The 22,223-nt window shown below is 34.0% G+C and overlaps 1 long non-coding RNA gene across 1 annotated transcript in view; it reads left to right on the top strand.

Annotated features, from left to right (window-relative positions):
* Nucleotides 1–19,358, top strand: part of LOC126947905 (uncharacterized) — a 55,489-nt gene extending 36,131 nt beyond the window's left edge. Inside the window, exon 4 of the long non-coding RNA XR_007723246.1 lies at nucleotides 19,325–19,358. This is a non-coding gene — a long non-coding RNA (uncharacterized LOC126947905). The remainder of the gene's footprint in view (nucleotides 1–19,324) is intronic.
* The last annotated feature ends 2,865 nt before the right edge of the window (nucleotides 19,359–22,223 follow it).

The following is a 22,223-nucleotide window of genomic DNA, read 5'->3' as shown; positions in this document are numbered from 1 at the left end:
GCTATGTGGTGCTGAGAAGAATGTATATTCTGTTGATTTGGGGTGGAGAGTTCTATAGATGTCTATTAGGTCTGCTTGCTGCAGAGATGAGTTCAATTCCTGGATATCCTTGTTAACTTTCTGTCTCGTTGATCTGTCTAATGTTGACAGTGGAGTGTTAAAGTCTCCCATTATTATTGTATGGGAGTCTAAGTCTCTTTGTAAGTCTCTAAGGACTTGCTTTATGAATCTGGGTGCTCCTGTATTGGGTGCATATATATTTAGGATAGTTAGCTCTTCCTGTTGAATTGATTCTTTTACCATTATGTAATGGCCTTCTTTGTCTCTTTTGATCTTTGATGGTTTAAAGTCTGTTTTATCAGAGACTAGTATTGCAACCCCTGCTTTTCTTGTTCTCCATTTGCTTGGTAAATCTTCCTCCATCCCTTTATTTTGAGCGTATGTATGTCTCTGCGTGTGAGATGGGTCTCCTGAATACAGCAGACTGATGGGTCTTGACTCTTTATCCAGTTTGCCAGTCTGTGTCTTTTAATTGGAGCATTTATTCCATTTACATTTAAGGTTAAGATTGTTATGTGTGAACTTGATCCTGCCATTATGATATTAACTGGTTATTTTGCTCGTTAGTTGATGCAGTTTCTTCCTATCCTAAATGGTCTTTACATTTTGGCATGTTTTTGCAATGGCTGGTACCGGTTGTTCCTTTCCATGTTTAGTGCTTCCTTCAGGATCTCTTGTAAGGCAGGCCTAGTGGTGACAAAATCTCTAAGCATTTGCTTATCTGTAAAGGATTTTATTTCTCCTTCACTTATGAAACTTAGTTTGGCTGGATATGAAATTCTGGGTTTAAAATTCTTTTCTTTAAGAATGTTGAATATTGGCCCCCACTCTCTTCTGGCTTGTAGAGTTTCTGCTGAGAGATCTGCTGTTATACTGATGGGCTTCCCTTTGTGTGTAACCCGACCTTTCTCTCTGGCAATTATGTGTCTTGGAGTTGCTCTTCTCAAGGAGTATATTTGTGGCGTTCTCTGTAGGTCCTGAATTTGAATGTTGGCCTGCCCTACTAGGTTGGGGAAGTTCTCCTGGATGATATCCTGAAGAGTGTTTTCTAACTTGGTTCCATTTTCCCCCTCACTTTCAGGCACCCCAATCAAACGTAGATTTGGTCTTTTTACATAATCCCATACTTCTTGCAGGCTTTGTTCATTTCTTTTTCTTCTTTTTTCTTTTGGTTTCTCTTCTCGCTTCATTTCGTTAATTTGATCCTCAATCGCTGATACTCTTTCTTCCAGTTGATCGAGTCAGTTACTGAAGCTTGTGCATTTGTCACGTATTTCTCGTGTCATGGTTTTCATCTCTTTCATTTCGTTTATGACCTTCTCTGCATTAATTACTCTAGCCATCAATTCTTCCACTTTTTTTTTCAAGATTTTTAGTTTCTTTGCACTGGGTACGTAATTCCTCCTTTAGCTCTGAGAAGTTTGATGGACTGAAGCCTTCTTTTCTCATCTCGTCAAAGTCATTCTCCGTCAAGCTTTGATCCGTTGCTGGCGATGAGCTGCGCTCCTTTGCTGGGGGAGATGTGCTCTTATTTTTTGAATTTCCAGCTTTTATGCCCTGCTTTTTCCCCATCTTTGTGGTTTTATCTGCCGCTAGTCTTTGATGATGATGGTGACGTACTGATGGGGTTTTGGTGTAGGTGTCCTTCCTGTTTGATAGTTTTCCTTTTAACAGTGAGGACCCTCAGCTGTAGGTCTGTTGGAGATTGCTTGAGGTCCACTCCAGACCCTGTTTGCCTGGGTATCAGCAGCAGAGGCTGCAGAAGATAGAATATTGCTGAACAGCGAGTGTACCTGTCTGATTCTTGCTTTGGAGGCTTCCTCTCAGGGGTGTACTCCACCCTGTGAGTTGTGGGGTGTCAGACTGCCCCTTGTGGGGGATGTCTCCCAGTTAGGCTACTCAGGGGTCAGGGACCCACTTGAGCAGGGAGTCTGTCCCTTCTCAGATCTCAACCTCCATGTTGGGAGATCCACTGCACTCTTCAAAGCTGTCAGACAGAGTCGTTTGCCTCTGCAGAGGTTTCTGCTGCTTTTGTTGTTTACTGTGCCTTGTCCCCAGAGGTGGAGTCTACAGAGACAGGCAGGTTTCCTTGAGCTGCTGTGAGCTCCACCCAGTTCGAGCTTCCCAGCAGGTTTGTTTACCTACTTAAGCCTCAGCAATGATGGGCGCCCCTCCCCCAGCCTCGCTGCTGCCTTGCTGCGATATCACAAACTGCTGTGCTAGCAATGAGGGAGGCTCCGTGGGCGTGGGACCCTCCCGGCCAGGTGTGGGATATAATCTCCTGGTGTGCCTGTTTGCTTAAAGCGCAGTATTGGGGTGGGAGTTACCCGATTTTCCAGATGTTGTGTGTCTCAGTTCCCCTGGCTAGGAAAAGGGATTCCCTTTCCCCTTGCGCTTCCCAGGTGAGGCTATGCCTCGCCCTGCTTCAGCTCTCGCTGGTCGGGCTGCAGCAGCTGACCAGCACCGATTGTCCGGCACTCCCTAGTGAGATGAACCCAGTACCTCAGTTGCAAATGCAGAAATCACCGGTCTTCTGTGTCGCTTGTGCTGGGAGTTGGAGACTGGAGCTGTTCCTATTCGGCCATCTTGCTCCGCCCCCCACTAGTAATTTTAATAAACTCATTTGTGACTGAAAACTTTAACTTAGGACCATAGAGGCTAATATTTAAAAAACACAAATTAGAATATTTAACCTCCATTTTTGCAGAAAGTTAAAATAATTAAATCAATGTAACATTACAAAGTATGAAATGTATTACAATAAAATCTTTGATTGTAATGAAATAAAAATATACATTAAATATTTATGAATAAACTAACATTTCTCACAAAGATGAGCTTTTTGATGTATTTCAAAATGTTTACTTACAGGTTTCAAAGCGTTGTATTAAAAGTGTGAAGTAATAGTATTTTAAAACACTTATATTTAAAACATGTTGAAATGACTATATTTAAATTTATGTAAAAATTGTAGGAATTTAATTGAAAAAATATGAGAATATATGCTTTCTCAAATAATTTTTAGTGCAAAGCATAAGCCAAAAGCCATGCATTTATTTTGTATTTTAACTTTTGGATTATGAATACATAATAGTTGTACATATTTATGGAATACATGTGATATTTTGACACAAGCATGCAACGTATAATGATCAAATCAGGGTAATTGGGGTATCCATCACTTCAAGCATGTACAATTTGTTTGTGTCAGGAAAATTCCGATTCCACTGGTTTTTTTTGTTTCTGTTTTTGTTTTTGTTTTTGAAGAACGTAATGCATTATATTGTCATCCTATTGTGGATATAGTCATCCTATTGTGCAACCAAAACACTAGATTTTATTCCTTCTGTCTAACTGTAATTTTGTACCCATTAATGATCTCCATTTTATCCCCTGCTTCACTATATGTTTCCCAGCCTCAGGTAACTATCATTCTACTCTGTATCTTCATGAGTCCAATATTGTTTTTTTAGCTCCCACATATTACTGAGAAAAATGCAATATTTGTCATTCTGTGCCTGGCTTATTTTACTTAACACAGTGTCCTCCATTTTCATTCATGCTCTTACAAATGACAGGATTTAATTCCTTTTTATGGCTGAATCTTTCATTTTATATTTATACCACTTTTTTTTTTATCCCTTTATGCCTCCATAGACACTTAGGTTGAGTTGACATCTTGCGTATTGTAAATAGTGCTGCATAGGAGCGCACATAACTCTTCAATATACTGATTTCCCTTTCTCTGGGGTATATACACAGCAGCAGGATTGTGGATCATATAGTAGTCCAGTTTTAATTTTTTGAGTCACCTCCATACTTGTTCTCCATAGTGACTTTACCAATTGACATTTCTACCCACAGCATACAAGGGTTTTCTTTTCTCCAAATCCATACCAGCATTCGTTATTGCCTGTTTTGTTTTATAAAAGCCATTTTAATTGAAATGAAATTATATCTGATTATAGCTTCAATCTGCACTTATTTAATGTTTAATGGTGCTGAGCATTGTTTCATGTACTTGTTGGCCATTTGTATGTCTTCTTTTCAGAAGTTTCTATTCAGATTGCCTACTTTTTAATTGGATTCTGTAATTTTTCCTGTTGAGTTGTTGGAGCTTATATATTATGGTTATTAACACCTTGTCAGATGGGTTGCAAATATTTTCTCCCATTCTATGGGTTCTTTCTTAACTTTGTTGGCTGTGTCCTTTGCTGCACAGAAGCTTTTTCGTTTGATGTGATTCCGTTTGTCCATTTTTTCTTTTGTTCCCTGTGCTTTGGAGGTCTAACTCATGAAATCCTTGCCCAGACCAATGATCTGAAGTGTTTCTCTAATGTTTCCTTCTGGTAGTTTCATAGTTTTAAGATGTAAGTATCTAATCAATTTTTATTTGATTTGTGTATATGGTGAGAGATACAGTTCTAGTTTTATGGTTTGCATGTGGATATCCCAGCACTATTTATTACAGAGACTGTCTTTTCTCCAGTGTATGTTCTTGACACCTTTGTTGAAAGTGAGTTGACTGTAAACATGTGTATTTATTTTTTGGTTCTCTATTCTGTTGCATTGGCCTATGTGTCTGTTTTTTTCTGCAAGTGCCTTGCTGGTTTGGTTGCTAAAGTTTTGCAGTGTAATTTGAAGTCAGGTAATATGTTGCCTTCAGTTTTATCTATTTTATTTATTTATTTATTTATTTATTTATTTATTTATTTATTTTTGCTCAGGATTTCTTTGGCTATTCTAGATTGTTTGTGGTTCCATATAAATTTTAGATTTTTAAAAAAATTTATGTGAACAACTACATTGGTATTTTGATAGATATCACATTAAATCTGTAGATTGCTTTGGGTAGTATGATCATTTTAACAGTACTGACTCTTCCAAACTGTGAACGTGGAATATCTTTCAGTTTTGTGTGTTTGTGTGTTTATTTGTTTTGTGTGTGTGTGAGCAATGAGACAGAAAAAAAAAAAGGAAAGGAAAAAGTCAACTTATTCTTGTTTACAAAAGATATGATTTTATGATTAGAAAACCCTAAAGACTCAACCAAAATAACTATTAGAATTGATTTAAAATATCAGTAAATTTGCAGAATGCGAAACCATTACACAAAAATCAAGAGTATTTCTATAAACCAAAAGTGAACAATCTGAAAAAGAAATCAGAAAAATAATCCAATTTACAATAACTATAAATAACATAAAACACAGTGAAAACTGTAAAATATTGATGAAACAAATTGAAAAGGCATGCATTTATGGTTCAATTTCCATTTTATAGATGAGGACTGTAAAGACAGGTGAAATTATTGTTAAAATAGAAAATGAAAAAATTAACTGTGCTTTCAAGACAAATGATATTTAATTCCACTAGATTGTATTTTTAATATATTTTAAGTGACAAAAATATGTGGCTGATAAATTAGGCCTAAAATTATATAATCACATATGCTCTCTAATTTCGCACATTTAGGAACCCATGATGGATTCAACAATATCATCATACTTTGGAATACTTGTGTATGTATGTGTGTATGTATGTATGCACATATGTGTTTGCTTATCACTCTACACATGGTATAATGTTGAAAGCTTCCTTCGATATTGCTTTAGTGGAGAAACTGAGGCTCAAGATAAAAGGTTATTTTTCCCTTTGTTAAATAATTCAATCTTGATGTGTCTAATCAAATTAGGCTCTAAGACTACAGGCTGCTCATTTGCTTTTGTATCAATTCCATGAAACTCTAATTTGTATGAAATTATATTAGTCACAATACAAAGGTGGAAAACATTTATTTTAATTTTTACTGGACACCATATATTTTTGTCATATTTTGCTATAGGTATTTGGATAAATGGACAGAAAACTAAATCCTAAAAAAATGTGTTCTTGAGGACAGCCAACTAAGTGAAGCATAAGAGTCAAGAGTTTGTGTGAGTCAAGAATTTGACAGTGGAGGCCATTTGTCAAACTGGTTGTGTGTAGCAACATGCAGAACATTTGCCACAGGTGGTGGAAATAGACACCAAATTCAAATAACAGGAAAAAGTAGAAAGTGAGGATGTAGAGACAGCAAATGTAGACAATTCTCTCAAGAATCTTGGCTGTGCCTTCCACAAAGTTAAAAATGATGTACTTTAGCACTGAGAAACAAGTGATTGAACTTGCTTATGACACTTCTTAGTAGCTGTGTGATTTGGGGCAAGCCACAAACTATTGAAAGCTCAGCCTCTCAAGATGAGAATTAAGGGTACAAATATCTGTATCAGCTGGGTGTGGTGGCTCACGCCTGTAATCCCAGCACTTTGGGAGGCCGAGACGGGCGGATAACGAGGTCAGGAGTTAGAGACCAGCCTGACCAACATGGTGAAATCCCATCTCTACTGAAAATACAAAAATTAGCCAGCCATGGTGGCACAGGCCTGTAATCCCAGCTACTCAGGGGGCTGAGGCAGAAGAATTGCTTGAACCCGGGAGACGCAGGTGCAGTGAGCCAAGATCGTGCCGCTGCACTCCAGGCTGGGCAACAGAGTGAGACTCCATATCAAAAAAAAAAAAAAAATCTATCTCGTGGGGGTATTGCAAGCATTATAGGAAATTATCTATTAAAAGTAATTAACACACTTCTCATCATATAGTAAGTGCATAACACATAGAGTACGCAACACTAAACAAATACAGTATAAATAAATAATGAATTTAGGTTATATTTTGCACAATAATTTTAAATATAAAATGTGCTTTAAATAATTCATAAAAATCATTGAATAAATTGATTCATATTGAAATTATTGGGAACATTTTAATTTAATGTTTATTTTTATTAAGATAAACACAAAGAAACAAAAAACATCATTTTATTCTAGATGGGGAGACCAAACAGAAATTTCTGACTTGACGAAAGGTAACTATTAGTCTTCTCATATTGCTATAAACAGAGCATCTTACACTAGGTAATTTTTAAATAAAAGAGGCTTAACTGGCTCATGGTTCCTCAGACTGTATAGGAACCATGATGCTGGGCATCTGCTTGGCTTCTGGGAAGCCTCAGTAAACTTGCTCAGTAATTATGGTGGAAGTGGATGGGGAAGCAGGCATGCCTTCCATGGCAGTAGCAGGAGGAAGGGGCAGGGAGGTGCTACACACTTTACAACAACCAGGTCTTATGATAACTCACTCACTATCACACCACAATACCCAGGTAAAAATTCTCCCCCATGGTGCAATCACTCCCACTAGGCCCCACCTCCAACATTGGAAACTCATTTCAATATGACATCTGGGCAGGGACACAGATCCAAGCCATAACAGCAACATAAAATTTTCTATTGTTCAATTTAAAATTAAATAATATGAATCTAATTTCTAACAAGTTAGATCAACATCAACAACTCTCCATAAATTTCTCTACACTGATGATTCTCAAACATCTAACAGAAATTGTGACAGATAGAAATAATGTTAGTACCAGCCTCTGCCTCTCCTATTGTTACTTTATAGTTAATTTGGGTGCTATACATTTGTTAGTTAGAAGAAATTCAGTAAAAAAATTCTGACTAATTCTTAAAAATGTTTTCGCCATGTGTTTATATACATGCATGTCTGATTATTTTTTCTTGTTACAGATATAACCTGATTTGAAAGTCACAGAAATAATCTCATTTGAAACCATGATAGATCACGTTAGTCACCAAAAAGTACTTAACATTTTCATTTTTATGACTATATGGGTGATATGCATAAGAGTATAATTATACTCCTCATTGGACTCTAACTTAGAACCAAGCAAGCCTTTGTTTTTCATTTATTTTTATCAAATTAAAATAACATCCTTTATTTCTCAGAAAAAGTATGTTTTCATTTTCATCATTTTTTTGTATATTTATTTTGCTGTTGTGTAAAAGATAGTGTCATTTCATTTGGTGGTACAATACTTTCAGAACTCTTTAAGAAGTTAAGGTTAAATAATTATTATCTAGTTTATGTACATAAAAAATTAATGTTCAAAATCTCACAATATTTTGCCATTTAATTCATGTAGATCAAATGTAAATGTTTATTTAGCATGATTTTTATAATTATATAGAAATCTGATTATTTTGGCAATTTGATGATTTATATCCCTTCTTATATGGAAAAAAGAAAAATGTTAGATTTGTGTATTGATCTTACAAAATTGACATTAATTCTTATATAATATGATCAAATAGGTGTTTGCAATAAAATTGTATGTATTGATTTGATATACTCACATACGAAGGACTATGTATATTAATTTTGTAGTAAAATTCAAAGTTTTATTTTAGAAACCTCCAATATTTCAGGTGTTATACTTTATAAGAACAATTCAGGTTTTCTGCAGTACTGTTGAAAGGCAAAATAAATCATGAGCAGTATATAACTTAAGTGAGATATTAATCTTTTTATATCTATTTATACATTTAGCATTTATACAACTTTCTTAGTATAATACTAATTATAAAACAATATAATACTTATCTATGTAACTGAGCAAAACCACCTACAAATTGTCAACAAATATTGATGCACCTCTTCTGTGAAAACTTAATGGTTATTTTCCTGTGGCATCAGAATATTAAATTTGAGATACACTATGATTAATTGATCAAGGACGGTTCTTGTTGAGTAATTATATTTAAGAAGGATCTGTCAATGCCATTTGCTTTCAATTGTCCTATTAAATCAAAGATAATGAGTACAGGTGTACTGAGTAATGTATGAAATAATGCAATTGAGTGAAAAAATTCAAATAAAAATATAGGTAATTATGAACTAAAAGTAGGCAGAGTAAGATAAAGGAGTGGGGTTAATTGACTGCCTTCAGGATACCGAAAAATCAAACAAGTCTGCCAATGATTTAAATGTTCTCCTTAGTACACTGAAAATATTTCCTACACATACTCCATAAAATATAGAGTCATGAAGCCTAGACAGGGTCACAAGGTAATATTTAAACTAATACCAAATGATCTAAAACTTCAAAAGACTGCTGTGGTTCAAGGAGAACAAGGTTAATAGTTTTAAAGAAGAGTATCAAATGTAATTTATCATTCCAAAACTGTAATTATGAAGAAATTAACATATTATTGTAATAGAATTTACCATATTCTGATTTTGCAGTTCTCAAAAAATATACATTCACATGTATAAGTTATTTGTAAGTAGCATGCTCTCACAACTCAGTAAGTATGTGTATTTTGCAAATCAGATGAGATTTACCACTTAATAAAGAAAATAATTTAAAAACGAAAAGTCATACACATAAAAGCCATGATGTTAAACTAAAACATTCCCCTACTCAGAGGTATAATTATAAAACCAAGTTAAGACCAAAATGAATAAAAAATGCTTTTTAAAACGTAGTATATAACACACTAAAATTCTGAAAGTGATTTATAAAGCTTGTGTACAGGCCCAGATTCAATAAGCAAATATTTTACCATTTAGACAGTTATTTATTTAATTCAATGTATAATTATTTAACTAATCTAATCTCAGTTTGCACATCTCGGTAGTATGGTGGTTGTTGCCCACTACCTGTGGTTGATTGCTTTAATGAATTGCAATATACTGAAAGCTCTCCAGTTACTAATGCTTTGCTGTAGGATTAAAGTTATTGCCAAATTCAGAATAATTTATCCAGTGTTAATAATAAAGGTGTTTATGAGATGTTTCTGTAGAAATAATAATTTTATTTTATCTTTAAGTTCCATAGAGTAGGAGTACCATGTTTCAAATGGTTGGAAAAATTAAATGTTAGAAAATGGAATTCTTAAATTCCAATGTTTATGATTGTTCAAATCATTAAGTCAGGAAAGAGAAAATTGATGTGCAACTTGTTCTCTGTACCAGTTATGGCTTAGCATTTTAAACAATGAAGAAGAATAGTTCCAAACTACAATGTGTAGACTACCATGAAAAAATAAAATGCTCACTTTCTCAAAATACATGTGAGTTTTGGATTAGGAGACTTCAAATTACAGTACTCAGCTTACAGAAGTATTGAGGTCATCTATAGTGTTGACCCACATATCTCTGGGAGAAAAGATAAAATGTTGGAAAAGCAGTTCTTGCATTTTTTCTAGCTGTTTGGTTTCTTTTGGGATGTGTGCCCAGTTTTCCTGATCTTCCATTACTAAAAAGATTGTGGTAATACGGATTTTTTTTATGATGAGGATATTGATAAAATTCCTGATGTACACACACAAATTATATTCATAGTCTTGTGTGAGGTTTGTGAGTAATACATAGACTGTACTCAGAGTTTTCAAAGTAATTGTTCTTTAAATTTTAGGATAGTCCTTTACACACAATAATTCATTGATTTATGGAAAGTCTGCAATGAAAAATGACATGTACAATCTCATAAGTGTTTTGACAGCTTCTAAATTGTGAGGAAAAAAGCCAAAATGTTTCAAAATTGGTTAAGTTGGACACTTCCCCTTTCTCCAAATTTAAATGGTGTGAACAAAAGTCCCTAGGAGACTCCAAGGTTTTCAAAGTGACTTAAATCTTTCTCAGTTGTTTGAAAGTCCTACCTGATTTCAAGGAAGATACATTATGATAGTTTTTTTATCCTAATAATTTTTTTTGATAAAGGATACATAGTATATCACATAGTTCATAGTATGTAACAGAGTTTTTTACTTTTAATGAAAGTTTTTTTTTTTTTTTTTGAGACGGAGTCTCACTCTGTGGCCCAGGCTGGAGTGCAGTGGCCGGATCTCAGCTCACTGCAAGCTCCACCTCCCGGGTTCACACCATTCTCCTGCCTCAGCCTCCCGAGTAGCTGGGACTACAGGCGCCACCACCACGCCCGGCTAGTTTTTTGTATTTTTTAGTAGAGACGGGGTTTCACCGTGTTAGCCAGGATGGTCTCAATCTCCTGACCTCGTGATCCACCCGTCTCGATACTTTGTTGAGACAGTTCTTAATATGTTGCCCAGGCTGGTCTTGTACTCCTGGCCTGAATCAATCCTCCCACCTTGGCCTCCCAAAGTGTTAGGACTACAGCTGTGAGCCACCACCCTTGTTTGAGGATTTGCGCAAGGTGTTTGCTAGAATCTTCATCTAGTCTTCGACTCCTACTGTAATGAAACCATTCTGGAGTTTTCAATTTCCTAGTGGTAACAGGCTTCCAAAGACTCTTAGCTACCCTGAGAACATATGGGAAATGCCAACAGGAAATAGAGAGGTCTCCCCTTGGATCAGAAATACTCTTGGAGTTATGGAGGCCGAGATGTCCAAGGTCATGGGGCCACATCTGGTGAGACCTTTCCTGCTGGTGGGGACAGTGAGGAATCCCAGGGCTGCACAGGGTATGGTATGGTAAGAGGGCTGAGCATGCTAGCTTAAGTTTCTCTTCTTTTTATGGTTTTTATTTTGTTGATTTTTATTCCAGTAATTTTTGGGGAAGAGGTGGTATTTGTTTACATGGCTAGGTTCTTTAGTGATGATTGTTGACATTTTGTTGCACCCATCACCCAAGCAGTGTAACTGTGCCCAATGTGTAGTCATTTATCCCTCACCTCCTCCCTCCTTTCCCTCTGAATCCCCAAAGTCCGTTGGTTCGTTGTATCATTCTTATGCCTTTGCATCCTCATAGCTTAAATCCCACTTGTAAGTGAGAACATACAATGTTTGGCTTTCCATTCCTGAATTACTTCACTTAGAATAATGGTTGCCAACTCCATCCAGATTGCCACGAATGCCAGTATTTCATTCTTTCCTGTGACTGAGTAGTATTCCATGGTGTGTGTGTTTATGCGTGTGCGTGTGTGTGCATGGATGTTTGTTTCTCTCTCTCTCTCCCTCGCGCTCTCTCTCTGTGGATATATGATAGATAGATGATAGATAGATAGATAGATAGATAGATAAATAGATAGACAGATTCATTATTTCATTCCTTTTTACAACTGAGTAGTATTCCAGAGTGTGTGTGTTTGTGTATATATGTATATGTGTGTGTATATGTATGTGTGTGTGTATATATACGTATATACATTATTTCATTCCTTTTTATGGCTGAGTAGTATTCCATGTTGTGTGTGTATGTGTGTTTCTCTCTCTCTCTCCATCTCTCTCTCTAGAAGATAGATAGATAGATAGATAGATAGATAGATAGATAGATAGACAAATAGATTTGTTATTTCATTCCTTTTTATGACTGTGTAGTATTCCATTGTGTGTGTGTGTATGTATATGTTTGTGTATATGTATCTCTGTGTGTATATATATGTATATACACTCTTTCATTCCTTTTTATGGCTTAGTATTCCATGTGTGTGCGTCTGTGTATATGTGTGCGTGTATATATATATAGGAATTTTTATATCATATACATATATACACATATACATATATACACACACACACACACACACACACACACACATATATATATATCACATTTCTTTATCCACTCATTGATTGATGGGCATTTGGGCTGCTTCCCTCTTTTTGCAATTGTGAATTGTGCAGCTAAAAACATGTATGTGCAAGTGTCTTTTTCATATAATGACTTTTTTTTTTCTGGGTAGATATCCAGTGGTGGGGTTGCTGAATCACATGGTCAATCTACTTTTAGTTCTTTAAGGCATCCTCATATTGTTTTCCATATGGGTTGCACTAGCTTATATTCCCAGCAGCAGTGTAAATGTGTTCCCTTTTCACCACATCCACACCAACATCTATCATGTTTTGATTTTTTACTTTGGCAATTCCTGCAGGAGTAAGGTGGTATCGCACAGTGGTTTTGACGTGCATTTCCCTGATAACTAGTGATGTTGAGCATTTCTCCATATATTTATTGGCCATTTGTATATCTTCTTTTGAGAATTGTCGATTTATGTCCTTCGCCCTTATTTTGAAGGAATTTTTTTTCCTTGTTGATTTGTTTGAGTTCCCAAAGTAGATTCCACATATTAGTCCTTTGTTGGGTGCATAGCTCATGAAAATTTTCTCCCACTCTGTAGGTTGTCTGTTTACTCTGCTGATTATTTCTTTTGCAGCATGAAGCTTTTTAGCTTAATTAAGTCTCATCTATTTATCTTTGTTTTTTGTTGCATTTGCTGTTGGGTTCTTGGTCATTAACTCTTTGTCTAAGTCAATGACTAAAAGAGTTTCCAACTTTATCTTCTAGAATTTTTTGATTTCAGGTCTTAGATTTAAGTCTTTGGTCCTTCTTGAGTTGATTTTTGTATAAGATGAGAGATGGGAATCCAGACTTATTCTTTAATATGTTGCTTGAAAATTATCCCAGCACCATTTGCTAAATAGGGTGTCCTTTACCCACTTTATGTTTGTGTTTGCTTTGTCAAAGATCAGTTGACTAGATTTGGCTTTATTTCTCAGTTCTCTATTTTGTTACATTGATCTATGTGCCTATTTTTAAGCCAGTACCAAGTTGTTTTGATGACTATAGCCATGTAGTATAGTAATGTGATGCCTCCAGATTTGTGGTTTTTGTTTGTTTTTGTTTTGTCTTTCCTTGGCTATGCAGGCTCTTTTTTGGTTCCATATCAATTTCAGGATTTTTTTTTTCCTGTGGAGAATAATGATGGAATCTGATGGGAATTGCATCAAATTTGTAGATTGCTTTTGGCAGTATGGTTATTTTTACAATATTGATTCTACCCGTCCACGAGCTTGGAATGTGTTTCTATCTATTTGTGTCATCTTTGATATCTTTCAGCAATGTTTTGTAGTTTTCCTAGTAGAGATCTTTCACCTCCTTGTTTAGGTATTTTCCTAAGATATTTAAGTATTTTGTTTTTGAAACTATTGTAAAAGGAATTGAGTTCTTGATTTGATCCTCAACTTAGTTACTGTTGGTGTATAGTGGTGCTACTGATTTATGTACATTGATTTTGTATTCTGAAACTTTGCTGAATTTATTCATCAGAGCTTTTTTCTTTTCTTTTTTTTTTTTTTTTTTTTTTTTTTTTTTGATGAGTCTTTAGGGTTTTCTAGCTATACAATCACATCATCAGTGAACAACAACAGATTGACTTCCTCTTTATCAGTTTGGATACCCTTGATTTCTTTCTCTTGTCTGATTGCTCTGACTAGGAGTTCCAGTACTATGTTGAATAGAAGTGGTGAAAGTGGGCATTATGTTCTTGTTCCAGTTCTCTGGGGAAATGCTTTCAATTTTTTTTTTTTTTTTTCTGTTCAGTAAAATGTTGGTAGTGGGTTTGTCATAAACGGCTTTTACTACCTTAAGGTGTGACCCTTCTATGCTGATTTTGCTGAGGGTTTTAATCATAAAGGACGGCTGGATTTTGTCAAATGCTTTTTCTGTGTTCATTGAGGTGATTATATAATTTTTGTTTTTAATATTGTTTATGTGATGTATTACATTTATTGACTTGCATATATTAAGCCATCTCTGCATTCATGGTATGAAACCCACTTGATCATGGTGAATTATCTATTTGATATGCTGTTGAATTCACCTAGTATTTTGTTGAGGGTTTTTGCATATATGTTCATCAGAGACGTTGGTCTGTAGATTTCTTTTTTGGTTATGGCCTTTCTTGGTTTTGAATTAGGGTGACACTGGCTTTATAAAATGAGTTGGGGAGAATTCCCTCTTTCCTTATTTTTTGGAACAGTTTCAGTAGGATTGGCACCAATTTTTGTTTGAACGTCTGATAGATTCAGCTGTGAATACATCTGGTTCTGAACTTCTTTTTTGTTGGAAATTTTGTTATTGCCATTTCAATCTCACTGCTTGTTATTGGTGTGTTAAGAGTTTCTATTTCTTCCTGGTTTAATCTAGGAGGGTGGTAAATTTACAGGAGTGTATCTATCTCCTCTAGGTTATCTAGTGTGTGCACATCAAAGTGTTCACAGTAGCTTTGAATGATATATTGTATTTCTGTGGTATTGGTAGTAATATCTCCCATTTCATTTCTAATTGAGCTTATTTGGATTTTCTCTCTTCTTTTCTTGGTTAATCTCACCAATGGTCTATTAATTTAGTTTATCTTTTCAAAGAACCAACTTTTTGTTTCATTTATCTTTTGTATTGTTTCTGTCTGTTTCAATTTCATTTAGTTCTGCTCTGATCTTTGATATTTCATTTCTGCTACAGGGTTTGGGTTTGATTTTATCTTGTTTCTCTAGTCCCTTGAGGTGTGACCTTAGATTATCTATTTGTGCTCTTTTTGACTTTTTGATGTAGACAATGCTATAAACTTTTCTCTTAGCACTGCTTTTACTGTAAGAGGTTTTGATAGGTTGTGACATTATTATCATTTAGTTCAATGAATTTTTTATTTTAATCTTGATTTCATTATTGACCCTACAATCTTTCAGGAGAAGATTATTTAATTTTCATGTATTTGCATGGTTTGGAGGGATTTTTTGGTGTTTGTTTCCAGTTTAATTCCACGGTGGTCTGAGATAGTACTTGATATAATTTCAGTTTTCTTAAATGTATTGAGGCTTGTTTTGTGGCCTATCGTGTCATCTATGCTGGAGAATGTTTCGTTTGTTGATGAACAGAATGTATACTGGGCAGTTACCGGGTAGAATGTTCTGTAAACATCGGTTAAGTCCATTTGCTCTGGGGTGTAGTTTAAGTTCATTGCTTCTTTGCTGACTTTCTGTCTGGATGACTGACTTTCTGTCTTTGCTGACTTTCTGTCTAGCGCTATCAGTGGAGTATTGAAATTCCCCACTATTATTGTGTTGTTGTCTATCTCATTTCTTAGGTCTAGTAGTAATTGTTTTATAAATTTCGGAGCTCCAGGATGGGTGTGGTGGTGGCTGACATCTGTAATCCCAACACTTTGAGGGGCTGAGGCAGAAGGATCACTTGAGCCCAGGAGTTTAAGACTAACCTGGACAACACAGAGAGACCCTGTCTCAATTTAAACAGAAAAAGAAAAAGAAATAAATGAATAAATAAATGAATTTTGGAGCTCCAGTTTTAGGTGAATATATTTAGGATTGTGATACTCTCATGTTGAATCAGTCCTTGTATCATTATATAATGTCCCTCTTTGTCTTTTGTAACTGTTGTGGCTTTTTTATCCTGACAAAATTATTGCAAAAGGGATGTGTATTACATCACATGTACATATCATATCATTTACATAGTATGGCAAAACATTATATCACTCAAGCAATATTATCTTAATATCACATTTTATTCTTAAAATTGCCAGACAATTTCTATATACAGAAATTATTTTAAGCAGTGATTTAATAAATATAATGTAGTTGAATTCACTGCTGAGAGGATAAACAAAGTATTCTCCATCCTTCAACAGCATTTGATATGCAGTTTGTTGTTGTACTTTAATCAGATAAAGCTAACAATAAAAATTTGTCTTATCTTTTCAATTTGTAAGTCTTGGTACTTTAATCTTTTCTAAACTGGATGATCTCATAATACTGATATAATCTTATGAAAATGGAGGATATTTAAGACACATTAATCTGATTCACATGTGTAATATGATTTTCCAAGACATGTCAAATGAAATTGGTTTAAAGGTTGTTTTCTGTGTAGTTGTTCAAATGTTGCCAGTACTACTATCTGAAAGCCAATACACAGAGTGTGAGATATGAAGGATCCTTCAATTTACATTTCTAATGTAAAAACACCTGAGGCTTGATAGAAAAAATAAGAATCAGTACAATGGAGTTATTTAAAAGTACTACCATTTTGAGGGCATATATTTTATTTAGGAAATATTCTCTCTACCTCCTACATCCTGACTTTGAGAAAACATGGAATAACTTCTCTTAATACCAATATCAAACTTCACTTATTGATTAAAATTCACATATTTTAAAAATAAAATGCTATTTATTTATTTCTTAGCTATTGTAAGCTTGTATTTGATATAGTTTGATTGGCATTGTTGTTTTTCTGTTAAGCAATTATTATTCTAACCAGTGCAAACAACTAGTCAACAAACTTTTTTAGTTATTAAAAATCAGATCTTACAAAATACTAATAAAGTACATTTTATTTAACTTGATCGGTAAAAAGGTATGCTTCATTTTAATTTACATAATTACCTACAAACTCTTATATACTTTTAAATTGGTGTATGAAGTAACTTAATCTAGGACGCTCAATCAAGGAAAAGAAAAAGACATAAAAATGACTTTTTCCTGCTTAACATCAGATATTTATTTTATATAACTTACTGATGTTTAAATAATTGTGAAGCATAATTATTTATAACATTGGGTTAGGTCATGCATGCTATGGAAACCAATAACTCAAAAATATTAGTTATTTGAAGTTATTTGAAGCAAGAAGATTTACTTGTTATTTATGTCATTTGTGTACCATGTATATTCTACAACATAGGCTATCGTTTATGTGTCCTTAGTCTGTAATCCAGAATAACAGCAAGGTCTTCATGTGGATGTTGCCATGCTAGACAGAAAAAGAATAAATTTTTTAAAAAATAGAATTTGCAAGTCACTAATTGACTCTAAAAGTCCCTTCCCTTTCACTCACATTTTACAAAACTGGGTTCTAAAAGTATTTTCCCTGGACCAGTAACATCAGAATTGCCTAGGGACTTGTTAGAAATGTAAAAAGTTTCTGTCCCTAGCTCCAGAATTACTAAGTCAGTAGCTCTGGGGTTGGGGCCTAGTAATCTATGTTTTAACCAGCTCTTTCGTAGATTTTGATGCTCAATGATGTTTAAAAACCATTGTCTATGGCAAACCTTGTCTAAAACTAACCTCAAAGAAATGGGAATGTGCAGTCAATTTAAGTGTTTTAAAGACAATCAGAAATATTTTGTGACTAATAATAGTGAATACAACACGAGATAAAATATGAGAAAAACATGGTTGTTGTTGGGTCCTAGTCATTCCTTTGATAGTTATTATTAAATTTAAATTTGCATCATATACTTAGTCAAAGGGAAACATTGAGTTACAAAGATACAATATGTATGTAACACTTAAAGCTTACAATATAGATAGAGAGACAGACACTTCACCCAAATTGATGAGTAGTGACATGAAACAGTTTATGTTAATTGCCCATGTGGCCTTGTCAATCAACAAGTATGGGCTGATTGGCTGGAGTTTTATACTGAGACTTCTGAGACCATCATCAGACACATTATAAAAGATTGCTGAAGTCAGTCTAATTAGGACTGTTCACATGGGTAGGGAGGAATAAAAGAACACACATGACATGTATTTGTATCTTATTTTTTGTGTGTGTTTTGCTATAGTAGTCTGTTTTGTGTGGCTATCACAGACTGGGGTGTTTTATAAAGAAAATAATCTTATTTATCGCAGTTCTGGAGGTTGGGAAGTCTAATATCAAGGTGCTGATATCTTGCCAGAGCCTTCATGTTCAGTTATCCAATAGTGGAAGGTGGAAAGACAAGAAAAGACTGAAGTCACTTTTATAAATGCCCACTTTTGCAATAATTACCTCACTTCTGTACTGACCACACAAACCCATTCATGATGACAAAGCTGTCATGGATTAATGACCTCTTAATGATCTCACTTCTTAATACCATCACAATGGCAATTCAATTTAATATGAGTTTTGGTGGAAGCTTTCAAACTATAGCACTTTGCTATCCCTATTTATTCAAAAAGTGAAACAATTTATGCTAAGATACTAGGTTTAGAAAAGAAAAAAAGTATGAAGTAGATAATAAAAATGAACAATTGTCCTAAAGACACATTATGTTGCTCTTATACTAAAAGAGTTTCTGAAATGCTGACAGGTGAGAGAGAAACAGTATTACATATAGAGTCATTAGTTCCTATAAGGCTCTATTTCTTTTCGATCACATCATTAATAGGCCAGTTTACTTCTTAGCACAAAAGAATAAAGTCTTGTTTTTGACTGAATGCATTTTAATTCTTATCTTTACAGAAGAATACCATCGTTGATCTTTTGTTGATTTATCATTGTATGCACTTAAAGCTTTTTAGTCTTCTTTTTACCTTTGTGTTTACCTACCTTTCTAAATAAAACCTCATGAAATATTCTTTTATTGAATTAGCACTGTTTCTTCGTAATCAGTATTATAAAGCTGCTCTGACTTAATTTTATAATTTTCCTTGATAATTTTAAACTTAAGTTTGTTTAATATTATTTACTGTATCTAATATTACATGCTTGAATTATTATCATATATTTATTTAGTCATTTGTATAATAATACAAACCTTATATTTGTATGGTAGCAAATAATAAAAATAAACTAAATTTGACTTTTCCTTAACAATAGTTAAATATGGAACTTCACACCAGGACAGAAAAGGTGGGTAATTCTATTTTTGTAGCCTTCTTAATGACTAGAATTTACAATAATATTATGGTATAGCAACACAAATTTATATTTGGATTATAATTTTACATTTTTATATTGAATTGTCTATCACAAAATTTAGAATGAAATACTTAAGCAAACCTCTAACAAATGTGCACGCATGACAAAGGGTAGAAAATGTAAAAGTCAAAATGAAAGTAAATATGAAGAGAAAGGACTATCTCTCTGAGGAAAATTTTAAGAGAATTTACAAATAATTTGCTAACACTAATATTAACTCACATATTATTTGCTTAAATCATATAAATAGCCTAAATTTCTAGATATGACATTGTTAAGAAACAGTTTTAAATTGTCTTTTTTGAGTGTCAACAAAGTTTTAAAAATTGTGTTGAATTTATTTTTCAATTGAAAATTAAAAACTGTTTATATTTATTAGGGGTATGTTGTTTTGAAATATGTATACAGTGTGGAATGATTAAATTTAGCTAACTAACATGCATCACCTCACATATTTATCTTTTCTTGTGGTGAGGACGCTTAACATTTACTCTCTTAGCAATTTTCAAGAATACATTATTATTAACTATAGCCACTATGTTTTACATCAGATGTCTCATATTTATTGCTCATATCCCATTGTAATTTTGTATTCTTTGCCAAATAACTCCCCAACCCAACCCACACACTAGCCTCTGGTAACCACAACTTTATCCTTCCTTTCTAGGACTTCAAAGTTTTAGATTCCACAAGTAAGTGAAAAGATGTGGTATTTGTCTTGCTGTGCATGGTTTACTTCACTTATCATTATGTCCCTCAGGTTCATCCACATTGTTGCAAATGACAGGATTTCATTCATTTTTAAGACTGAATAGTACTCCATTATGCAAATATACCAGAGTTTCATTGTCTATTCATTCACTGATGAACATGGGTTAATTCTATATGTTGGCTATTGTGAATAATGCTGCAATGAACATAAGAGTACAGATATATTATTGACATATTAATTTTATTTTATTTGGCTATATACTCAATAGTAGCTAGATCATATGATAGTTCTATTTTTAATTTTTGAGGAAACTTCACACTGTTTTTCATAATAGTTGTTACTAATTTACACTCAGTATACAAGAGTTCCCTTTTCTCCACATTCTTTCCAAAATTTGTTTCCTTTTCTCTTTCTGATAACAGCCACTCTAACTAGAGTGAAGTAATATCTCACTGTGGTTTTAATTTGTATTTATCTGATTAATGATTTTGAGCTTTTTAAAATAAATACTTGTTGGCAATTTGTATGTCATCTTTTGAGAAATGTCTATTAAAATTTGTTTGACTATTTTTTAATCAGGTTATTTGTTTTCTTATTATTTTGTTATTGGAGTTTCTTACATGTTTTAGATATTATGTGCAAATATTTCCTTTTATTCTGTAAGTTGTCTTTCTACTCTTGTAAAAACAAGACCCAACTATACACTGCCTACGAAAGAGTCACTTCATCTGCAGGGACACAGGTAGTCTCAAAGTGAAGAAGTGAAAAACAAATATTCCATCCCAATGAAAACCAAAGAGAAGGAGTAGCTCTATCTATATCATAAAATTGACTTTATGTCAAAAACTGTGAAACAAGACAAATAAGGTTATTATGCAATGATAAAGGAGTTAATTCATGAAAAAATATATAACAATTGCAAATATATATGCATGCAATATCAGAGCAGAAATTATATCGTGCAAATAATAGTAGATCTGAAGTTAGAGATGCACTGTAATATTACAATAGCAGAGAACTTCAATACCCTACTATCAGCAATGGAAAGATCATCAAGGCAGAAAACCACTAAGAAAATACAAGACTTAAACTACGCTTTGGAACAAATGGAGTAAACAGACATACATTGAACATTCTACACACCATTAGTGGAATACACATTCTTCTCAAGTGCACATGGAACATCCTCTATGATAGATCATGTATTGAGCCACAAAAAGAGTCTTAATGAATTTTGGAAGATGAAAATACCATGTATTTTTTCTGACCACATAATATGAAACTAGAAACCAGTAACAGGTGAAATTTTGGAAAATTTACAAATACACAAACATTAAATAACACCCTCCTGAGCAACCAATGGATCAATGAAGACGTTGAAAGTGAAATCAGACCACAGTGCAATCAAATTAGAGCTCAGGATTAAGAAACTCATTCAAAACCGCTTAACTATATGGAAACTGAACAATCTGCTCCTGAATGAATATTGGGTACATAATGAAATGAAGGCAGAAATAAAGATGTTCTTGAAACCAATGAGAACAAAGATACAACATACCAGAATCTCTGGGACACATTTAAAGCGGTGTGTAGAGGGAAATTTATAGCACTAAGTGCCCACAAGAGAAAGCAGGAAAGATCTAAAATTGACACTCTAACATCACAATTAAAAGAACTAGAGAAGCAAGAGCAAACACATTCAAAAGCTAGCAGAAGGCAAGAAATAACTAAGATCAGAGCAGAACTGAAGGAGGTAGAGATACAAAAACCCTTCAAAAAATCAATGAATCCAGCAGCTTGTTTTTTGAAAAGATCAACAAAATTGATAGTCTGCTAGCAAGACTAATAAAGAAGAAAAGAGAGAAGAATCAAATAGATGCAATAAAAAATGATAAAGGGGATATCACCACCGATCCCACAGAAATACTATCTACCATCAGAGAATGCTATAAACACCTCTAGGCAAATAAACCAGAAAAACTAGAAGAAATGGATAAATTTCTGGACACATACACTCTCCCAAGACTAAACCAGGAAGAAGTTGAATCCCTGAATAAATCAATAACAGGCTCTGAAATTGAGGCA

This window comes from Macaca thibetana, chromosome 2 (genome assembly GCF_024542745.1).
Source record: "Macaca thibetana thibetana isolate TM-01 chromosome 2, ASM2454274v1, whole genome shotgun sequence".
Lineage (NCBI taxonomy): Eukaryota > Metazoa > Chordata > Mammalia > Primates > Cercopithecidae > Macaca > Macaca thibetana.
Note: the sequence above shows the minus strand (reverse complement) of the source record. Positions and strands in the feature narration are given on the sequence as shown.